We start from the raw sequence: 21,662 nt of genomic DNA, 5'->3' as shown, positions 1-21,662 counted from the left end.
TGTCTGACAAGTATATAGTGTCCACCATAGAGAGGACATCCTCACCGGCAATGGCTATAAGTGATCCACACACCATATATGTCGAGGATGATGAGTACAACGATGATAAATGTTTTGTGAGTGTTCAGGATGATGATGAGACAGTACAGGTGGTGTCTACAGTAGAGTGGAAATCAACAATGTCAGGGTCTAGTTCTCTCACACCAATAAATATTATGGAATCACCTGGTAGTAAAGCCTGCACATCTATTGGAAGTGTATCTTCCTTTAGGCGTGCATGGAAAACAAGTGTAGACAAGGTTGCCTCATCTAGTTGGGCTCCTTTTAAAACTATTTGTGATGAGATATTGTTCACAAAAGAGGATGAACCCTCCACAAGTAAAAGGACTAGTGTTGTAGAACACATTCTCATTGTGCATCAACGAGGCAGTCGATAGAGCGAGCGAGGAAAAGTGAGCAGGCCCAAAAAAGCGAGCGAGCTTTTCCATAATTTCCTTATCGAGGTATTCAACATAGCTTTGTGGAAACCACTATTTGGGAAGATTGTCGAAAATAAAACTTATGTTACTATGTGTAACTATACCAATATTGCGAATTATAGTCTACCTTAACTTCCAATTGGAGCCATACTCACATTATGCAACAATAGTATGTGGTTTGAAAGAAATCGAATTTCCACTCCAAAGCGGATTCCATTACTGATACAACAATTCTTTTGCATTTGAAATGGGTCTTATTATCAAACTCCTTCAATAATAAAAAAAAATGCATTGCTTGATATGTTGAACTTAGTAATGTAAACATCACTTCACCCATATGTGGGGAAAAAAAACTGTCTGTAGACTTCATAGCATGGGATTGCATCAACACTTATGACATTCAAAATGGTTCTTCTTATTAAAAGTGTTATCAACCATGAAAGAAAATGTTTAAAAATAGTTCACCCGTATGTTGAAAAACCCAAGTGTCATTTATGACATTCAAAATTGTTCTTGCAACCATCCTGTAGTTCCTAGAGATTTTGCCCATACTTCCAACCCCTTCCCTTCAACCACTAAGAGGTATCTAATAGTTTTATAGAACACTTGAGATATCATCACCTCCTAATACAAAACCATTATTACTATTTGTAGAACACTTGAGATATCATCACCTCTTAATACAAGACCATTCTTACTATTTGTAGAACACTTGAGATATCATCACTCCTTCCCTTCAGCCACTAAGAGGTACCTAATACTTTTGTAGAACACTTGAACCATTCTTACTATTTGTAGAACACTTGAGATATCATCACCTTTTAATACAAAACCATTCTTACGGTTTGTATAACACTTGAGATATCATCACCTCTTAATATAAGACCATTCTTAGTATTTGTAGATCACTTTAGATATCATCATCTCTTAATACAAGACCATTCTTACTATTTGAGAGATTAATGGATTAAAGGTTTGAAGCTCATAGGAGACGAAGGAAGAGAAAGTCAGTTTCGACATGAGGACAATAAAACTAATTGGAATATTTTGACTTATGTATTATACCTTTTTGAAGACTATGAATTTAAGTCAGTTTCAACATTAGGATGATAAAACTAATTAGAATATTTTGACTTATGTATTATATATTTTTGAAGACTATGAATTTTAATGAGGAGAGGCATGCGCACTACTTAGTAAATACACTAGTACTACTACTAGCCTACAACTATTAAGCCTAGTAGCACCAGTGTGATTTTGAGCCTTGTATCAACCTTTTGATAATTTTCTTTCATCTTTAGTGCAATAGAAATTATTCCTTCTATCAGAAGAATCTTGCCAAATTTATTCAAAGTGATGATTTTGTGGTCTACAGCCACTATCCTCTGACTCTCAAAAATATATTAAATGTGAGCACCCATCTATCTTGTTTGATCAACCCTAGACTATGCTACGATAGGACATTACTAGAACAAAAAAAAAAAAGAATTGATATGGCGATGTTCGGTGTGAAATAACCAAATTAAGGATTTAATAAGAAAGAAAACAATCAGAATCAATAGGCTATTCAATGGCTCAAATCTGCACAGAAATTATAATGTGCCTCCCAACTCTTATGCATTCCAGCTCCTCATGTTTGACAAGAATGCAAACAATAATGAAATCACATTATCTTTAGTTTCAAAGTAAGCAAAGCACCAAAAATAAATGCAAACGTATTGGATGATGAATAAATAGGTATAGATATAGATAGACCTATATATATGCATTCATAGATATAATGATGATTAAAGTTGGACGGTCGTAATAATATTATGTGTACTATCATTGGGATTAGGACTACTATTGGTAATATTGTATGTAGTAGTAGGAGAACTACCATTAAGGAACACTCAAATAAAATTACTAATGGTGGTGATAAAACTACCACTAGTAGTTTGGTAATTCCCCCTAACATCTACAACAAATATTTGATGGGTAGCTAGTATTAGGTCAAAAGGTCCCAACTGTGCTATAATAATGGACCAAAAAAGGGAGTGCTATAGCATCACCTAAGGGTCACTTTTTATCCATGAAAGAAACAAGTCGGTGCAACCTAGGTCATACAGATCTAGGTCATGTGGAGTGGTTCACGTCTCTTTCCTTGACAAAAAAGTTACACTACCTTTGATAGTAACTACAAAGATTGCTGCCATAGTGCTGTAGAGTAGCCCCTAGGTTGCACCATCATCCCTTTTTGCTTTTGAGCCATTAAGTTTGATCCACTGATTTTATGTAGAATTATTCTACTATATGTTCACATGTCCTTAATAGGATCTTGATATAATCCCTTCCATTGTAAGTACTTTTACTTCAAGTTTCACATATCCTTAACAAACCACTAGGCTTCAACACAAATTCATTCTTATATTTCAAGCCTTAAACTCAAACACCCTTGTAAAAGGGATAATGTATTAAAGCTACATTCAATCCATCAAATCTTTTGAATAACAGTTCTATTGAAAATTCATGTATCATCAATAGGATTTCATCCATTATATGTTTATTTGTCTTTAATAGTATGTCTAAAAATTCATGTATCTTCAATATTATTTCTCTCATGTGTTCCAATATCTTCAAAAGGATACCTTTATTTAATAATGTCCAAACTTGAGCATTGATTTGTATTTATCAAACACAATTTCACTCCACCTATTCTTTAGAATGAAATTTTTTCGCCAAAAGTGGGCCAAATGTAAGGTCTTTCCACATATTCTTAAGAATGAAAATTTTGGCCTTACATTGCCAAGTCTATGGAATGAGGGTAAGGCCAAAGTCTCTGGTATGGTGCATAAGGTCTTGATTAATTCTTCTTTAGGCTTGAATATTTAATGCATTAACTTCACAACTATTATTTATGCTTGAACTTGTAATGTATTAATTTCATGACTTAGGATTTTATGAAGTTATATATAACATGTCCCAAATTTAATGGAAATTAATATCCTACATAACACAACAAAGTATCATCATATCCCTTCCCAAAATCAATGCTACCTAGCAACTCTCCTGGCATTCTCACTGCCTTGCATTTGAGTTAGCTATGATGAAGAATGTTGCCTGCCTTTGGAACCTCTTAGAGTTACCGTTAGCATGATCTAATTTCATGTACCCCAAAACTTGAGACTGGGAGATTCCCATATCACACCAGCGGTAGCTATCTTGTCCACTCTCAATGCTAGTAAGAGCTAGGCCCCATAGACCGGTAAAAGAAGTCTTTTTGGAGGTTCAATTTTTTCCCTCCGTCTTCTGCAGGCCCCCTGATGAAATAGGATATATTCATCACCCTACATTTAATGCAAGAATTGACACAACTTTTTTGGACCTGACTATGTAGTTTACATCCCAAAATTGGTGCTAAAATTGCAGATTGGGAGATTCCCATATCACACCAATGGTAGCTGTCTTGTCCACTCTCAACACTAGTAAGAGCCGCGGTCCCCATAGATTGGTAAAAGAAGTCTTTTTGGAGGTTCAATTTTTCGCCTCCGTCTTCTCCGGCCCCATGACAGAATAGGATATATTCACCACCCTACATTTAATGCAAGAATTGACAACTTTTTTTGGACATGACTATGCAGCTTACATCCCAAAATTGGTACTAAAATTGCATACCGGGCATCTCCATTTGCCACGAGGTGTCCCCAGCGACCCCTTGGACTTGCTCTATTTGTCTAGTTGTGTCTCTCCACAAAAATCGGAGTAGGGCCTATTTTCCCCATCTAGGAAAACTATATGCATCAATATGTATGTATGTATGTATGCATGCATGCATGCATCCATGTATGTATGTACACACACACACACATATGTATGTATGTATGTATGTATGTGTACTAAAACTACTAAAACTATATGCATCAAATAATGTTGTTGATCAATTTTTGGCATACCCCACCAAAATCAAGACCCCCATTGCAAAGAAAGGTAAGGAACACAAGTGCTTGTTCTTATGCTCATGAGACAACAAAATGCATGACATAGGCAACCAATGGGGTCTTACTTTTGATGTTTGTATGTATGTATAAATGTATGTATGTATGTATGTATGTGTGTGTGTGTGTATGTATGTATGTATGTATGTATGTATATATATATATATATGTACATGTATATGTTGATGCATATATGTATATATTGATGCATACAATTTTGATATATGGAGAAAATGGACATGAAAACCATCTAAATTGGTTCTTGTCGTTTGATTTGATATATGACATGATCCTATTTGGATTTGTAAGTCCAAAGATATGGGGTTCTACTTTTAGGGCCTGAATGCCTAAAATAGGTAGCGCATTAATGCGCTACCTATTTCATGCGTTTAGGCCTCAAAAGTAGGACCCCATTGGCAACACAATGGGATCCTAGTTTTGAGGCCTAAATGCATGAAATAGATAGCGCGTTAACGCGTTGCCTATTTTAGGCATTCAGGCCCTAAAAGTAGTACCCCGTATCTTTGGACTTGCATATCCAAATGGGGTCATGTCATATATCAAATCGAACGGCAAGATCCACTTTAGATGGTTTTCATGTCCATTTTCTCCATCAACTAAAACTATATTCATCAAATAATGTTGTTGATCAATTTTTGGCATACCCCCCCAAAATCAAGACCCCCATTGCAAAGAAAGGTAAAGAACACAAGTGCTTGTTCTTATGCTCAAGAGACAACAAAATGCATGACATGGGAAACCAATGGGGTCTTACTTTTGATGTTTGTATGTATGTATGTATGTATATATATGCATGTACATACATACATACATACATACATACATATATATATATATATATATATATGTATGTATGTATATGTTGATGCATATATGTATATATTGATGTATATGTTGATGCATACAACTTTGATATATGGAGAAAATGGACATGAAAATCATCTAAATTGGCTCTTGCCATTTGATTTGATATATGACATGACCCCATTTGGATTTGTAAGTCCAAAGATACGGGGTCCTAACTTTAGGGCTTGAATGCCTAAAATAGGGAGCGCGTTAACGCGCTGCCTATTTCATGCATTTAGGCCTCAAAAGTAGGACCCCATTGGCAACACAATGGGGTACCACTTTTGAGGCCTAAATGCATGAAATAGGCAGCGCGTTAACACGCTGCCTATTTTAGGCATTCAGGCCCTAAAAGTAGCACCCTGTATCTTTGGACTTGCATATCCAAATGGGGTCATGTCATATATCAAATCGAACGGCAAGATCCAATTTAGATGGTTTTCATGTCCATTTTCTCCATCAACTAAAACTATATTCATCAAATAATGTTGTTGATCAATTTTTGGCATACCCCCCCAAAATCAAGACCCCCATTGCAAAGAAAGGTAAAGAACACAAGTGCTTGTTCTTATGCTCAAGAGACAACAAAATGCATACCATGGGAAACCAATGGGGTCTTACTTTTGATGTTTGTATGTATGTATGTATGTATATATATGCATGTACATACATACATACATACATACATACATACATACATACATACATACATACATATATATATATATATATATATATATATATATATATATATATATGTATGTATGTATGTATGTATATGTTGATGCATATATGTATATATTGATGTATATATTGATGCATACAATTTCGATATATGGAGAAAATGGACGTGAAAATCATCTAAATTGGCTCTTGCCGTTTGATTTGATATATGACATGACCCCATTTGGATTTGTAAGTCCAAAGATACGGGGTCCTACTTTTAGGGCTTGAATGCCTAAAATAGGGAGCGCGTTAACGCGCTGCCTATTTCATGCATTTAGGCCTCAAAAGTAGGACCCCATTGGCAACACAATGGGGTCCTACTTTTGAGGCCTAAATGCATGAAATAGGCAACGCGTTAACGCGCTGCCTATTTTAGGCATTCAGGCCCTAAAAGTAGCACCCCGTATCTTTGGACTTGCATATCCAAATGGGGTCATGTCATATATCAAATCGAACGGCAAGATCCAATTTAGATGGTTTTCATGTCCATTTTCTCCATCAACTAAAACTATATTCATCAAATAATGTTGTTGATCAATTTTTGGCATACCCCCCCAAAATCAAGACCCCCATTGCAAAGAAAGGTAAAGAACACAAGTGCTTGTTCTTATGCTCATGAGACAACAAAATGCATGTCATGGGAAACCAATGGGGTCTTACTTTTGATGTTTGTATGTATGTATGTATGTATATATATGCATGTACATACATACATACATACATACATATATATATATATATATATATATATGTATGTATGTATGTATATGTTGATGCATATATGTATATATTGATGTATATGTTGATGCATACAATTTTGATATATGGAGAAAATGGACATGAAAATCATCTAAATTGGCTCTTACCATTTGATTTGATATATAACATGACCCCATTTGGATTTGTAAGTCCAAAGATATGAGGTCCTACTTTTAGGGCCTGAATGCCTAAAATAGGGAGCGCGTTAACGCGCTGCCTATTTCATGCATTTAGGCCTCAAAAGTAGGACCCCATTGGCAACACAATGGGGTCCTACTTTTGAGGCCTAAATGCATGAAATAGGCAGCGCGTTAACGCGCTACCTATTTTAGGCATTCACGCCCTAAAAGTAGCACCCCGTATCTTTGAACTTGCATATCCGAATGGGGTCATGTCATATATCAAATCGAATGGCAAGATCCAATTTAGATGGTTATCATGTCCATTTTCTCCATCAACTAAAATTATATTTATCAAATAATGTTGTTTATCAATTTTTGGCATACCCCCCCCCCAAAATCAAGACCCCCATTGCAAAGAAAGGTAAAGAACACAAGTGCTTGTTCTTATGCTCATGAGACAACAAAATGCATGAAATAGGTAACCAACGGGGTCCTAATTTTGCTGTATGTATGTAAGTATGTATATATGTATGTATATACATACATATATATCTATATTTCTATGTGTGTGTGTGTGTGTGTGTGTGTGTGTGTGTGTGTGTGTATGTATATGTTGATGCATATATGTATATATTGATGCATACAATTTTGATATATGGAGAAAATGGACATGAAAACCATCTAAATTGGATCTTGCCGTTTGATTTGATATATGACATGACCCCATTTGGATATGCAAGTCCAAAGATACGGGGTCCTACTTTTAGGGCCTGAATGCCTAAAATAGGTTAACGCGCTGCCTATTTTAGGCATTCAGGCCCTAAAAGTAGGACCCCGTATCTTTGGACTTGCATATCCAAATGGGGTCATGTCATATATCAAATCAAACGGCAAGATCCAATTTAGATGGTTTTCATGTCCATTTTCTCCATCAACTAAAACTATATTCATCAAATAATGTTGTTGATCAATTTTTGGCATACCCCCCCAAAATCAAGACCCCCATTGCAAAGAAAGGTAAAGAACACAAGTGCTTGTTGTGATGCTCAAGAGACAACAAAATGCATGACATGGGAAACCAATGGGGTCTTACTTTTGATGTTTGTATGTATGTATGTATGTATGTATATATATGCATGTACATACATACATACATACATACATACATACATACATACATACATACATATATATATATATATATATGTATGTATGTATGTATGTATGTATGTATGTATGTATATGTTGATGCATATTTGTATATATTGATGCATACAATTTTGATATATGGAGAAAATGGACATGAAAATCATCTAAATTGGCTCTTGCCGTTTGATTTGATATATGACATGACCCTTTTTGGATTTGTAAGTCCAAAGATACGGGGTCCTACTTTTGAGGCCTAAATGCATGAAATAGGCAGCGCGTTAACGCGTTGCCTATTTTCTCGGGGGGGTCACTCATCATATGTAACCCTATCACGTGAGTTCAATAGAAGGATTTTTTTTATTTCTAAAATTTACAGAAATAAATATACATAAGGGACTATTTAAATTAGTTTTGGAAAAAATTTACAGATTTGTATAGAAAAGGGGTACATTTTATATATGAATTTTTTTACAGATAAGGGACTTTAAATATAGGCCTTGAACGCACGTGATATAGAGGGGTTATACATAGTGACCCCCCCGAGCCTATTTTAGGCATTCAGACCCTAAAAGTAGCACCCCGTATCTTTGGACTTGCATATCCGAATGGGGTCATGTCATATATCAAATTGAATGGCAAGATCCAATTTAGATGGTTTTCATGTCCATTTTCTCCATCAACTAAAACTATATTCATCAAATAATGTTGTTTATCAATTTTTGGCATCCCCCCCCCAAAATCAAGACCCCCATTTTGCTGTATGTATGTAAGTATGTATATATGTATGTATATACATATATATATATCTATATGTGTATATATATGTGTGTGTGTGTGTGTGTGTGTGTGTATACACACACATGTATGTATGTATGTATGTATGTATCTATATATATATATATATATATATACATACATACATATGTATATATTGATGCATATATTGATGCATATCTTGATGTATATATTTATGCATATAGTTTTGATTGATGGAGAAATCAGGCATGAAAACCATCTAAATTGGCTCTTGCCGTTCGATTTGATATAGGACATGATCCCATTGGGATTTGTAAGTCCAAAGATACGGGGTCCTACTTTTAGGACCTGAATTCTTGAAATAGGTAGCTTGTCAATGTGCTGCGTATTTCATGCATTTAGGCCTCAAAAGTAGGACCTCATTTGGTCCTACATGGAGTCCTATTTTTGAGGCCTAAATGTATGAAATAGGCAGCGCATTGACGCGCTGCCTATTTTAGGCATTCAAGCCCTAAAAGTAAGACCCCATATATTTGGAATTACAAATCCAAATGGGGTCATGTCATACATCAAATCAAATGGCAAGAGCCAATTTAGATGTTTTCATGCCTATTTTATCGATTTAATAAAACTATATGCATCAAATAATGTTGTTTATCAATTTTTGGCATACACCCCCAAAATCAAGACCCCCATTGGAAAGAAAGGTAAGGAACATAAGTGCTTGTTCTTATGTTCAGGAAACATTAAAAAAGAGGCGTAGTAGCCCAAAAATGGCAGCGCATCAATGCACTATCATTTTTGGGTTGCCAGGTCTCTTTTTTGTTGTCTCACGAGCATACATATGGAGGTTATTATACAATATAACTAAGAAGTAGTATTGAAGTAGTTCTACAATTGGGATGCATTAAGAGCATTCATATAGCAAGGAAGAATATAATAATTGAATACATTTTTTTTTCAATACATATTGCTAGTGAGACTACCAAAAAGAGGCTCTACCCCTCATGATGTCTCTGGATACAGAATATGAGATTGCTTGATGCTTGGATTGCAGCTGGAAACGTCGCGTGGGCAAAGCCACTATATGCCTCAAGTGTTGGAAATTGATATATGGCTCAAGTGCTAGAATGTGCAAATCATGGCCAAAATCAAGACCCCTTAGAGATTCCATGAGGGCTATCCTTTTACTACTACACACGTCACTTTTAATCGAGGGCAGAATCATTCATCGTCATAGGCAGCAGGTTCATGGGACCCCATCCCATAATCCAAGGCATTATTCAAAGACAAAGTATTTCTGACCATTCCCAAATTGAGTTTGCCAATTCCTAATCTGATTGATTTCATTTACTGGACTTGCAATGCTTGCAAAGCCCTTGCTTAAGCTTGAATGAGCCTCTTGATTTTGGGGGTATAATGGTAAAAAATGGCTTAACACGCCCAAAATCAAAAGGCTCATTCAAGCTTAAGCAAGGGCTTTGCAGGTCTTGTTTTTGGGTGGCAAAAGCACGAAAAATGACAGCGCATTAAGGTGTTGCCATTCTTATGCTTCCCCCCTCCAAAAACAAGACCCCCAAGCTATTCATTGGAGACACCAAAATGAGGAGAAGGATGACGTGAGGAGTAGAGGAGCTAGCCAATGAGGGGAGGGATAGCCTTGGAATTGCCAGCAACAAGCATGATGCAAGGAGGTGAGAAGGCAAAGAAGCAAGGAGGTGAGGAGGTGAGGAAGCAAGGAGGTGAGGAGGCAAGAGCTTGGGGGGGTCACTCATCATATGTAACCCTATCACGTGAGTTCAACAGAAGGATTTTTTTTATTTCTAAAATTTACAGAAATATATATACATAAGGGACTATTTAAAATAGTTTTGGAAAAAATTTACAGATTTGTATAGAAAAGGGGTACATTTTATTAATGAATTTTTTTACAGATAAGGGACTTTAAATATAGGCCTTGAACGCATGTGATATAGAGGGTTTATACATAGTGACCCCCCCGAGGGCAAGAGGCAGTCTTGAAGGGCAACAAGAGGGTGGAGGTGGTCGAAAGAGTAAGCAGGAAAGGGAGGGATGGAGATTGCTTGTAGGAAATGCTTGGATTAATGCTACAAATGCCATTTTTTTGTGTGTGTTTTGTAGCATGAATTGTTTATGGCATTTTTCTTTAAAAAAATACAAAATTGTTGTGATTAATTGTGCTACAAACAACTCAAGCTGTAAAGCACCATGGATTAGTACAACAATATACATCACAAATGGATGCATACACTCATATACATCACCGATGGATGCATACACTTATACTCACATCAATTTCCAATATTGTATTAGATGGACCCTTAGCATATATGTGTGCATAGAAGACCATTTCCTACATTGATCCCTGGTTTCATAGTTAAATTATTCCCTTTCTCACATTCTAACATGTGAAGATTTAATGTACATGCATTATGGGCACATTATATTGCAGTTTATGACTAAGTTTTTTTATGAATGCATGATACTTGTATATGGTCAAGGAACGTATATTATCATTTTTGAATGACAACATTACTCTATGCTCCAATTTATCCTATATTAGAAACTATGATCACTAGATATTACATAAATGTATTGCTCCATTATATCCTATACTAAAAACTATTTTGACCCAAATACATAATGCCAATTGAGGTTAGTACTGATGACAATTGATGAAAACAATCTAATGGTATGAATGAGATCTTGTAAATTTTGGATATATAATATGGGTACTATGTTGATTGAGCTATTTTTCTAAGGGAATATTTTCAACTTAATTACTAAATACATACTTACAATGGTGACCTGATTCCCATCTATATGTATAATCAAGTTTTACTTTGTGTTTAAAAAAAAGCTTTTGCATAAGGTTAAAATTTGAATAGTATTTATATTTGTTTAAGACTACCCATTGAGCTAGCTCCTATCCTTATATTGAACATGATAATGTTCATAAAGATTTTATGAATACAAATAGATAGCATTGGCTCTCTTTTTAGTGGTTGGGAATGAACCCTAAAAGTACCCTAAAATGACTATGTATTCCCTTATTTGTAGCATGGAAGTGATAATGGTAGAGTGGCATAATCCCTATTTTGCTTTTTTCATAGGTTCTTTTGCTACTCATGGTTGGCGGATACACCACGGCATAGATCCGAATAGATATTTGGTTTTTTGCTTCAACTTGCTTGACTAGACTTTCCTTCATGATTGTTTGATTGTGCATGATGAGTAGTCACTGGCTTAACTGATGCATTAAGTGCAATGTTTTCCTTAAAGTTTTTCATACTACAAGATACGAGTTTGCTTATACGGGTGGAAATAAAAGCTTGTTAACGCCTGGTGCATATTCTCTGTTAGATGCAGTAGGATACTAGTTACCGAGTGTCTTTGCCAATTATTTCACTTGAATCATGCTCCTCTTATGCTTGAGTTTGTGGTCACGTATTGAGTTTAACATAATAGTCTACAGGATACTGGATGAGCACTCAACATAGTGGTTAGATGCATTCATTTCTAGTTCTGATAGAACTATCATTTAGACATTGGTCATAATAGAAATATGGAGGGCTGAAATCCTTTTTTGGCTCCCTAAGTTTTTTACAGCATGGTATTGTCCAGATTACATAGGTATTTTCACTAAGCAAAATTAATCCTTATGATGAAAATGTGTTTTTTTTCTTTTGACATAGTTAGTTCTGTTTCCATGTTTTTGGATCGAATGTATGGATGATCTTCTGCAAGCATAAAAGACATTATATGTATATGTAGCACATGATCATGTTTACATATTTTCAGTCATATATTCTACATTGTGATCTATCATTATCTTGCTGTGTGGATGTTCAATCTGAGTAGTGTTTGCTTTTTTTATCGCAAATTTTATGTATTGTTGTGTCTCTACCTCTCCACAATGACTCAAATTGATAGTATGGGATGAAAGAGAAGTTAATTGTGAGTTTCAGGCGTGCCTTCATTGTTGGAATATGTTTAATTTGCTTATGATCAAATCAATTGTTCCAATGATATTGAGAGGAATAAGATGCTGGATGAGGTTCTCGCTCGCTTGAAGCCTATTTAATCTTGCTCGCTTATTTGGGACTGCTCGCTTTTCTTCGCTCGCTTTTTGGTAATCCTCTGCATCAACTAGGTCATGGTACGGTCCGGCTATCCGAAAGCAAATTTTTATGGATTTATGTGGCTTATGAAGCACAAGCAGGATGGTTGGCAATACGACATGTATTCAATGGGGGTCATAAGATCGAAGGAAGGGAGTGGTCATGCCTCTTCCACAGGGAGCAAAGTTTGCATCGACACCAGGCATATGTAGCAATTGGACATCGTGTGAAGCACAAGGAGTTATATGAGCGATGGCATCTGAGTCAAATAAGGGAGGAGGCAGACCAACTATTTGAAAAGATGCATGCATTTTGGAGGCGAGGAACTATTCTAGCAGCCAAGAGTTGGCTCAGTTGGTGTGGAGTAAGAATTCAACATTGGGAAAATTTTGAAGGAGTGATAAGGGACACAAATAGAATAGGATGTTGTTTAATTTTTGTTAATAAAAGTGACACATAACTGCAGATTGACATCGTTTGTAGGCAATCCAAAGCCCTGGAGCAACCCCAATACCGACTGTGAATCTCTCAGAAGCAAAACACCACAGTTGGCTAGTAGTAGAAGGGTGCAAAACAAAGATCTCTCTATATGATGTTGCAGTTAGCAATATATGCAACACAATTATCCAAAGTGCAAAGCAAAATGCATATGATGAGGGAAGACACATAGGACATGGTCCATCCATAGCAACCCTGTAATAGAGAGCAAGAGAGGGCAAGACACGCAAGCCTTCAGAGGTGGTACACGTCATTAGGGATGAGATAGATGGATCCCCTCTATAAGATGAGAGAGCACACCTTGAAGTTGATCGGGAGACTATCCAAAAGAGAAGAAAACCAGCAAAGGTAAGCGGACCTAAGGAGGATACCGACTACAAGCCAAAATATGATCAGGTCAACCAACCTAGGCAAAGTACGGGACGGCCTTGAAGGATATTAACAAGCAATGAACATGAAAGAACAAAAACTAGCTTAGAAGGTCAACCACAAGTTCATGCTAAACAAGATGGGAAAAGGATGGTGGAGCGAAAGGTGATAGACGCATTTTGGGCAATTCGAAGGACCAATGTAGATAGTCGGGTGAAGTGTTCAAGGTGGATAGTTGAGAGAAGAAAGTGCAATGAGATTATCTCAAAACACAGCCTGGCAGTACCAACACCATGTTTCTTTGCTACAAGAAAACATCCTTATGGTCGACCAGTATCTCAAATGGTGTGGTTCTACAATACAACATGCATGGAACGTTGACTCCAACATTAGTCCAGTACTAGATACCATCCCGAATGTGTGGCTTGTGTAAGAAGGAACATCCCTTACACAAGAAAATGTTGACTGCCTCACAGTTGCAAGATTCAAGTTGGAAAATGTAGGCTCTAGTGAAAATGAAGAAAAGAATGAATGTGCTAGTTCAAGTAAAATCATGGCCCAAGAAGATTTAGGTGTGTCACCACCCCGTGTATACTATAGGTCAAAAGGCAACATGGCAAAAGATTCATCTTGCAATGACCCTTGATACACGTGTCATAGAGAGGAAGGTACTGAAGCTTGGTGAGCATGAAGATTTTGTGATAGAAAGCAATAGCAACAAATCAATTGGTTCTTCCCAATATGAAGTGTCAATAAACGAGAGACCAAGTTGCACGTGTCTAGAGTTTGAAGAAAGGACATGAGCTGAAAAAATTTTTGAAAGGGGAAGAGATTTGTATTTGCCAATTAAAGATGTATAAGTAGTCTATTGTACTTAAATAAAAGGGCCTGAGAATCCATGGGTTGCTACTATCTAAAAGAGTTATGTGGAAGACACTCAACAAGGTTGCTATCTAGGTTCGGGTAGCACCATGGGAGGCAGTCGATGGAAATTGTCGTGGTTTGGGTAGCACTAGGTGGCAAGTTCAAGAGTACGTAGGTGAGTGGGATGAACCCCTACATGCGGTTGCATACTTGGCTTGCAAGCATATTTATCTTGTGTTTATGCGAGCCTTTGGCCTTGATCCAAAGCAACATAGGTTTACCCATCAGCCTGTGTTGAAGATGCAAAAGGTGAGACTTGCCCTCACAAGAGAGAGAACTTCTTTATAGAAAGCCATGACCATACTACCACGTTGGCAGTTTTGAGTTTTGTGGGTTTGTTGGTTTATGTAGGCTTCAATGCCTCTTCTATTTAGTTATGCGGATTGCATTTCAACAGACTATTTATGGATTGCATTTAGTTACAGATCAAAAGTAAATGATTGGATGGTATTATATGACGTGATAAACTAAAGCAAATTTTTGTTGGTTTTCAAGAATATTTTGTCAGTGTGGATGCACAGTTCAATACAATGTATAGATAAATGTGAAAAACATTAATTAAATAAGTCCATGACAAATACATGAACCACATGGAGTAGAAATGGATAGAAGAAGAGTTATATGTGCGTAAATGCTTGAGATTGAGTTTTAGCCATATGTTTGTGTAATTCCATTGTTTTTATATAAATGATAGCATTGAACCCTATACTTCGAGATCTAATACAAAAAGAGAACTCAGGCTACTCTGTTCCGCTCGCCTAAACTGCAGTCGCTTGCCTAGGTCCGCTCGCCTAAACTGTGATCGCTCGCCTAAATTTCTTGTTCGAGAATAAGAAGGTTAATTTGTTCTCCAATCCATCCAAATACCAAGAGTTCACATATCCAACCATTTTGAGGAGCGGGAAAGTAGCTCGCACTTTTGTTACATGAGCAATGAACTAGTGAAATTTAATTTGGATTCAATTAGTGGAGTTCAGCTTCAAATGGCCAAGAAAATCCTCTCCAAGATTGCCAAGATACAGATCATGTCCGACAACCAAAGCTGTAGTTACAAATCGAATTGCTACACCATTGGGATCTGCAAAATTGGATAGCGGCACTCCCTCTTCACTTACATAGCGCAAGTGCTCTCTCAAAGCGTTTGTTTGTATACTAACACCAGCTGCAAATGCTTCAGAATCGGGTATCTCAGGACGAAAGTGAGCAAAGCAGAACTACTCTGCAGCGTGCACATAATCAAATGTTAAACAGATGGCCAGCTGATTTAAAGTAGCATTCTTAAATAAAACCCGACAGACCTTGTTGCTTCGAACGTTCTGCATAACACAGAATCTAGTCACTAGGCATCGTGCTTTGCGTGATAATTTGAGAGACATTAACAAGGTTTAACAAGAATCTAGCAAGGAGAAATTATTGGGACTGGTACTTACCGAGACAAGACCAATCCAAAAGTTACCCTTGCCGTCGCTTTTAATGTTATCAGGAAAAGCAGGCAGATTATCTATGAAGATCTCAGCAATGCCTCTCTTCTCGCCTTCCAGCCAAGACCGTTGGCATCTTGCCCTGGCCACAATCTGTCAATCACCCAGAACGACCATATCATATTTTGAGTTGCTATGTTGTTTCTCAACTTGTGATTCGATCAGGCTCTGTAGAGCCCGAATCTTTCAAGGAAAACCTCGCAGAATTTCGTCAGCACCGTGAGCAGTAAGGGGTCTCTCGAGGAAACCGGCCTTGACCTGACTACCACGTGGTAAGCACTGTATTTGCAAAGCAAGAGATGGAAGACTTACACGGGAGTCTCGCAGACCACAAGAAAACGCTCATCCGTGGACAGGGCTACAGGGCCACTCCATTTACGAAAAATAAATCTTTCATAAGAACCGTGGTGGATCGAGTGAAAGGATCGTACCTAGAAGTCGTCCGTTGGGTCGAGCCTCAAAGATATCCAATGTATGCGTCGCGAAATCATATTTGTAAGTCGCATGGGTAAAATAGATTGAACCATCTTTGGCGACAGCAGCTGAGTAAACAGAAGTATTACTGATCCATTCCCTTTATCTTTTTGTGATACCATGTTAGATGTTGTGGCAGGCCATGAAATTTATAGCTTTTTGGATGGATTCAGTGGTTACAATCAAATAAGAATGGATGAGGAGGATAAAGACAAAACTGCATTTGTCATGAAATGGGGAGTGTTTGCAAGCAATGTAATGACTTTTGTTTTGAAGAATGCTCCATCAACTTTCCAGAAGTGGATTCAAGAGGTGTTTGCATATTACCTTACTTCTTTCATGAGAGTATTCCTAGATGCTTTTATAGTTTTTGGTAAAAGATCAGATCATTTGGATCATCTCATATTATATTTTGAAAAATGTCGGATGGCTCGTTTGAGCTTAAATCCAAGTAAATGTGCTTTTGCTATGGAAAGAGGTGTGTTATTGGGTCACATTATATCTGAGGATGGAATGGCTATTGATCCAAGGAAGGTATCTGTCATATAGAAAGCTTTGTTTCCTAAGAATGTCAAAGCATTGTCTAGATTTATTGGCCAAATCAAATTGCATAGTAGATTTATGAGGTATCTCTCACATGTATGTATGTCACTCACCCAATTGACAAGAGAGGGAGTAAAATATGGATGGGGATTGGAGCAACAGCAATCATTTGATGTTTTAAAGAAGATGTTTGTAGTAGCTTCTATCCTACAACCTCTAGATTGGGAGTTACCCTTTCATGTATTTGTAGATGCCTCTGATGTGGCAGTTGGAGTAGTACTGATGCAAAACAAGCATAAAAAATGGTTCTGACTTGTTTATTATACTAGCAAAGTGTTGACACTGTTTATTATACTAGCAGAGTGTTGACAAAGGATGCTAAAAAGAATTATGCAGTCACTGAAAGAGAACCTTTGGGAATGGTATATGCTTTACATAAGTTCAGACATTACTTGCTTGGTAATAAGGTTGTATTTCATGTAGATCACCAAGCTTTGATCTATTTGGTGACTAAACTACAATTGACAGGAAGAATTTGTCTACTTTTGTTGAGGGGTCAATCCATGAGGAAAATGTACATCCAAGTAATATTGAACATCTTGGAGCTTTGGCCAACCTGTATCTATTAATGCAAGAGTAGCTTCAGTGAAAGAAGCCATAGCTTTAGTAGCCATCTCATCAGCTTGATGATTATCTTTTCTTTGAATATGCACAAACTTGCAAAACTCAAAAGCTTCCTTTAACTCCATTGCTCTTTTATAAAGATCTTGTAGATTAGGACTCCGTGCCTTATAAACACCTTTCATTTGCCTAATGGCCAGTTGAGAGTCTCCTTTAATCTCTACCTCTTTCACTCCTTCCTTAAGGCAACCTTCTAATCCACAGATCAATGCATTGTACTCAGCCACATTATTTAGTATTGCTTCAGGAAATCGCCTACCCTTGGCCCATACCTCTTTTCCTTCTGGATTAAATAGAATTATCCCCCAGCCCCACATTTCCTAGAAGGGCTAAAGGCTCCATCAAAATGCAGCTTGAAAGCTGTTGGCGAGGTCTCCAACTCTTCATCTAAGTCTTCCTTTGCCTTTGTTACTTCTTCTTCCTCCTTACCCGTAAGCAAATCTGCCAGAGAAGCTCTAGTGGTGCTTTCTGTAATATAAGTGAAAGAGAACTCTTGAAGCTCACAAATCCACTTAGAAAACTTTCCAGAAGGATTGGGTTTGCGAACCAAAAATTGTAAAGCAGGTTGAGACGTAAGGAAGAAAAAAGGGCGAGGCAACAACAAGTATGACCTAAACTTCTTCACTGCAAAGACCAAAGATAAACCTTCTTTCTCCATTTCACCGTACCTCTCCTCAGCCTCCGTGAGTTGTCGACTTGCATAATACACTAGTTGCATGCATCCTTGCTCACCCTTCTGAAGTAGTATAGCTCCCACTGAATGAGTTGACACACTTGGATTCACATAGAAATCATCCTCCCACCTAGGAGGCTGCATAATTGGCCTTTGGCTCATGCATTCCTTAAGCAAACAAAATGCCTCATCTTGCTCTAGTCCCCGTTGGAAAGATACATTTTTCTTTCTCAATAAATTTATAGGATACATCTTTTCAGAAAACATATCAACAAAGCACTGTAATACTTTGTTTTACCCAAAATGCCCCTCACCTCTCTGAGAGTGCTCTCAACGGAAGCAAGAACGGAAGAGGGAGAGAGAGAAACAGAGAGCCACACAAGTTTTGGTGGGTGCACAACCACCCTAATCTTCTTTTTCATTCATTTTTATATATGCATTTGAGTATTGTACATAACCGAGGTAAAGGCACAGTGACCTTTAACCCCCACAACCTCCCACTTAAAGGACAATGTGCCTTTAAAGGGAGAACAACCAGTGAGCATACTATCCAATGCCCATCAATACATGACAATACTCAAACCGCTGACTAGGTAGACTCTTCGTTAGCGTATCTGTAGGGTTGTCATCTGTATGGACCTTAACAAGTCCTATGCTCTTGTCCTCAAGTACCTCCCTGATGAAATGGTACCTGACCTCAATGTGTTTGGTCTTTGCATGAAAGATCGGATTCCGTGCTAGCTGAATAGCACTCATGGAATCACTATGCAATGTCGGTACACCTATATGAATCCCCAAATCTCCCACTAGCCGATCAAGCCATATAGCCTTCTTGCAACCCTCTGTGGCTGCAACATACTCAGCCTCTGTGGTAGACAAAGCAATGCACTTCTATGAGCGAGACATCCACGACACTGCACCACCTGCAAAGGTGAACACATAACCAGAAGTGGATCTCCTACTATCCACATGCCCTGCATAGTCTGAATCTGTGTACCTAAGTACACGCATGTCTCCTTTACCAAAGTAGATGCACATCTCCTTGGTACCCTTCATGTATCTCATGATGCACTTAACTGCCTCCCAATGCCTCTTTCCTAGATTAGCCATATACCAGCTAACAACTCCCACTGTAAATGCAATGTCTAAACTAGTAGCTATCATAGCATACATAAGACTCCCAACCGCTGATGCATAAGGAACCTTGGCCATCATGGCCCTCTCCTCATCTAATTTGGGACTAACTGTATGACTCAGTTTCACATATGGAGGCAATGGAGTACTCACTGCCTTCCCCCCCTCCATATTGAAACGCTGCAATACTTTTGTAACATACCCCTTCTGTGAAAGCCAAAGGAGTTTCCTACTCCGATCACGCATGATGCGCATACCAAGAATATGACCTGCAAGTCCCAAATCCTTCATATCAAAGGCCTCATGCAACTTGGCCTTTAATGCATCTATCTCATAAGTATTCTTGCTAGCCAATAGCATATCATCTACATATAGTGCCAGGATTATGAGGCTACTATCCTTAGCCCTTTTAGTGTAGAGGCAGTGATCGATTTCACTCCTTCTAAAACCCTGGGATCGAATCAAAGCATCAAACTTCTGATACCATTCTCTAGGCGCTTGCTTAAGACCATAGAGAATCTTCTTCAGCTTGCAAACTAAATGCTCTTTGCCCTTTTCTTCAAAGCCTTCCGACTACACCATGTAAATTTCCTCATGCAGATCCCCATGCAAGAAAGCTGTCTTGACATCCATCTGCATAAGCTCCATATCCTCTGTTGCCACTAGTCCAAGCACGCATCTAAGTGTGGTCATCTTCACAACTGGAGAGAATATCTCAACAAAGTCCACACCCTTCTCTTGCTTGAACCCTTTAGCGACCAAACTGGCCTTGTACCTAGGCACATCATCACCTGTGACCTTCATCTTGTAGACCCATTTACATGGCAATGCTTTCTTTCCATGTGGTGAAGAAACCAAGTCCCAAGTCTTATTTTTCATAAGTGAACTCATCTCTGATTGCATAGCATACTCCCACTTGTGTTGATCCTCATGCATCATAGCCTCTCTGTAGCAAGAAGGCTCCCCGCAATCAGTAAGCATCACATAGTCTATCCCTGGAACAAACCTATTAGGCAGTCTAGACACTCTAGATGATCTTCTCAAGGGCATTTCAGCTTGCTGTCCCACTTGCATATCAGACATTTGGCTCATCATTTCCACCAATAGATGATCCATCATCTACCCTTGATTGTATACCTGTGGGAGTATTTGGTGGTACCATTTCTTGCACATTTGGTGCATGGACAGCTTGCTGTCTATCAACATATGTAGGTGGATTCACATCCTGGAAAGTGATTCTCCTCATTTCCACATCCCTCATGGGTGCCTTATGCATCTTCTTCTCATTGAAGACTACATCATGGCTGTGTATGATCTTCTTTGCTTCTGGATCCCAGAGACGATAGCCCCTCTCTCCACTTTCACCATAACCTAGAAAGATGCATTTCCTAGAGTTAGGATCTAGCTTCTTTCGAAGCTCTTTTGGCACATGTGCATATGCCTCACCCCCAAATATATGCAAATGAGAGTAAGAGGGCTTCTTGCCACTCCATGCCTCTTCAGGAATACCACCATCCAAACTCTTACTAGGTGATCTATTGATCACATGCACTGTAGTCTTCATTGCCTCAGCCCAAAAACCACCAGAAAGACTTGCATTGGAAAGCATGCATTGCAACCTTTCTTGAATGGTATGGTTCATCTTTTCTGCAACTGGATTTTGCTCTGGAGTACGAGGGGATGTGAGCTCCCTCTTAATCCCACGTGTATCATAGAAATGCTAAAAGTCATGAGAGAGATACTCTCCACCATTGTCAGTTCGTAGGCATTTAAGTGTTCTACCTAACTGATTCTCAACCAAGGCCAGCCATTTCTGAAATACTTGGAACACATCACTCTTCCGAGCTATAGCATAACTTTCCTAGTTGCATCATCAATGAATGTCACATAGTATTCAGACCCACCTAATGA

At 38.0% G+C, this 21,662-nt stretch overlaps 1 pseudogene; it reads right to left on the bottom strand.

Annotated features, from left to right (window-relative positions):
• Positions 1 to 15,691: 15,691 nt before the first annotated feature.
• Positions 15,692 to 18,012, bottom strand: LOC147900190 (protein STRICTOSIDINE SYNTHASE-LIKE 5-like; annotated as a pseudogene).
• Positions 18,013 to 21,662: the final 3,650 nt, after the last annotated feature.

Source organism: Dipteris shenzhenensis, chromosome 7, assembly GCF_047967505.1.
Source record: "Dipteris shenzhenensis isolate YYH24624 ecotype China chromosome 7, Dip_SZ_1.0, whole genome shotgun sequence".
NCBI lineage: Eukaryota > Viridiplantae > Streptophyta > Polypodiopsida > Gleicheniales > Dipteridaceae > Dipteris > Dipteris shenzhenensis.
The sequence above is the reverse complement of the archived record's forward strand: the minus strand, read 5'-3'. Positions and strand labels throughout refer to the sequence as shown.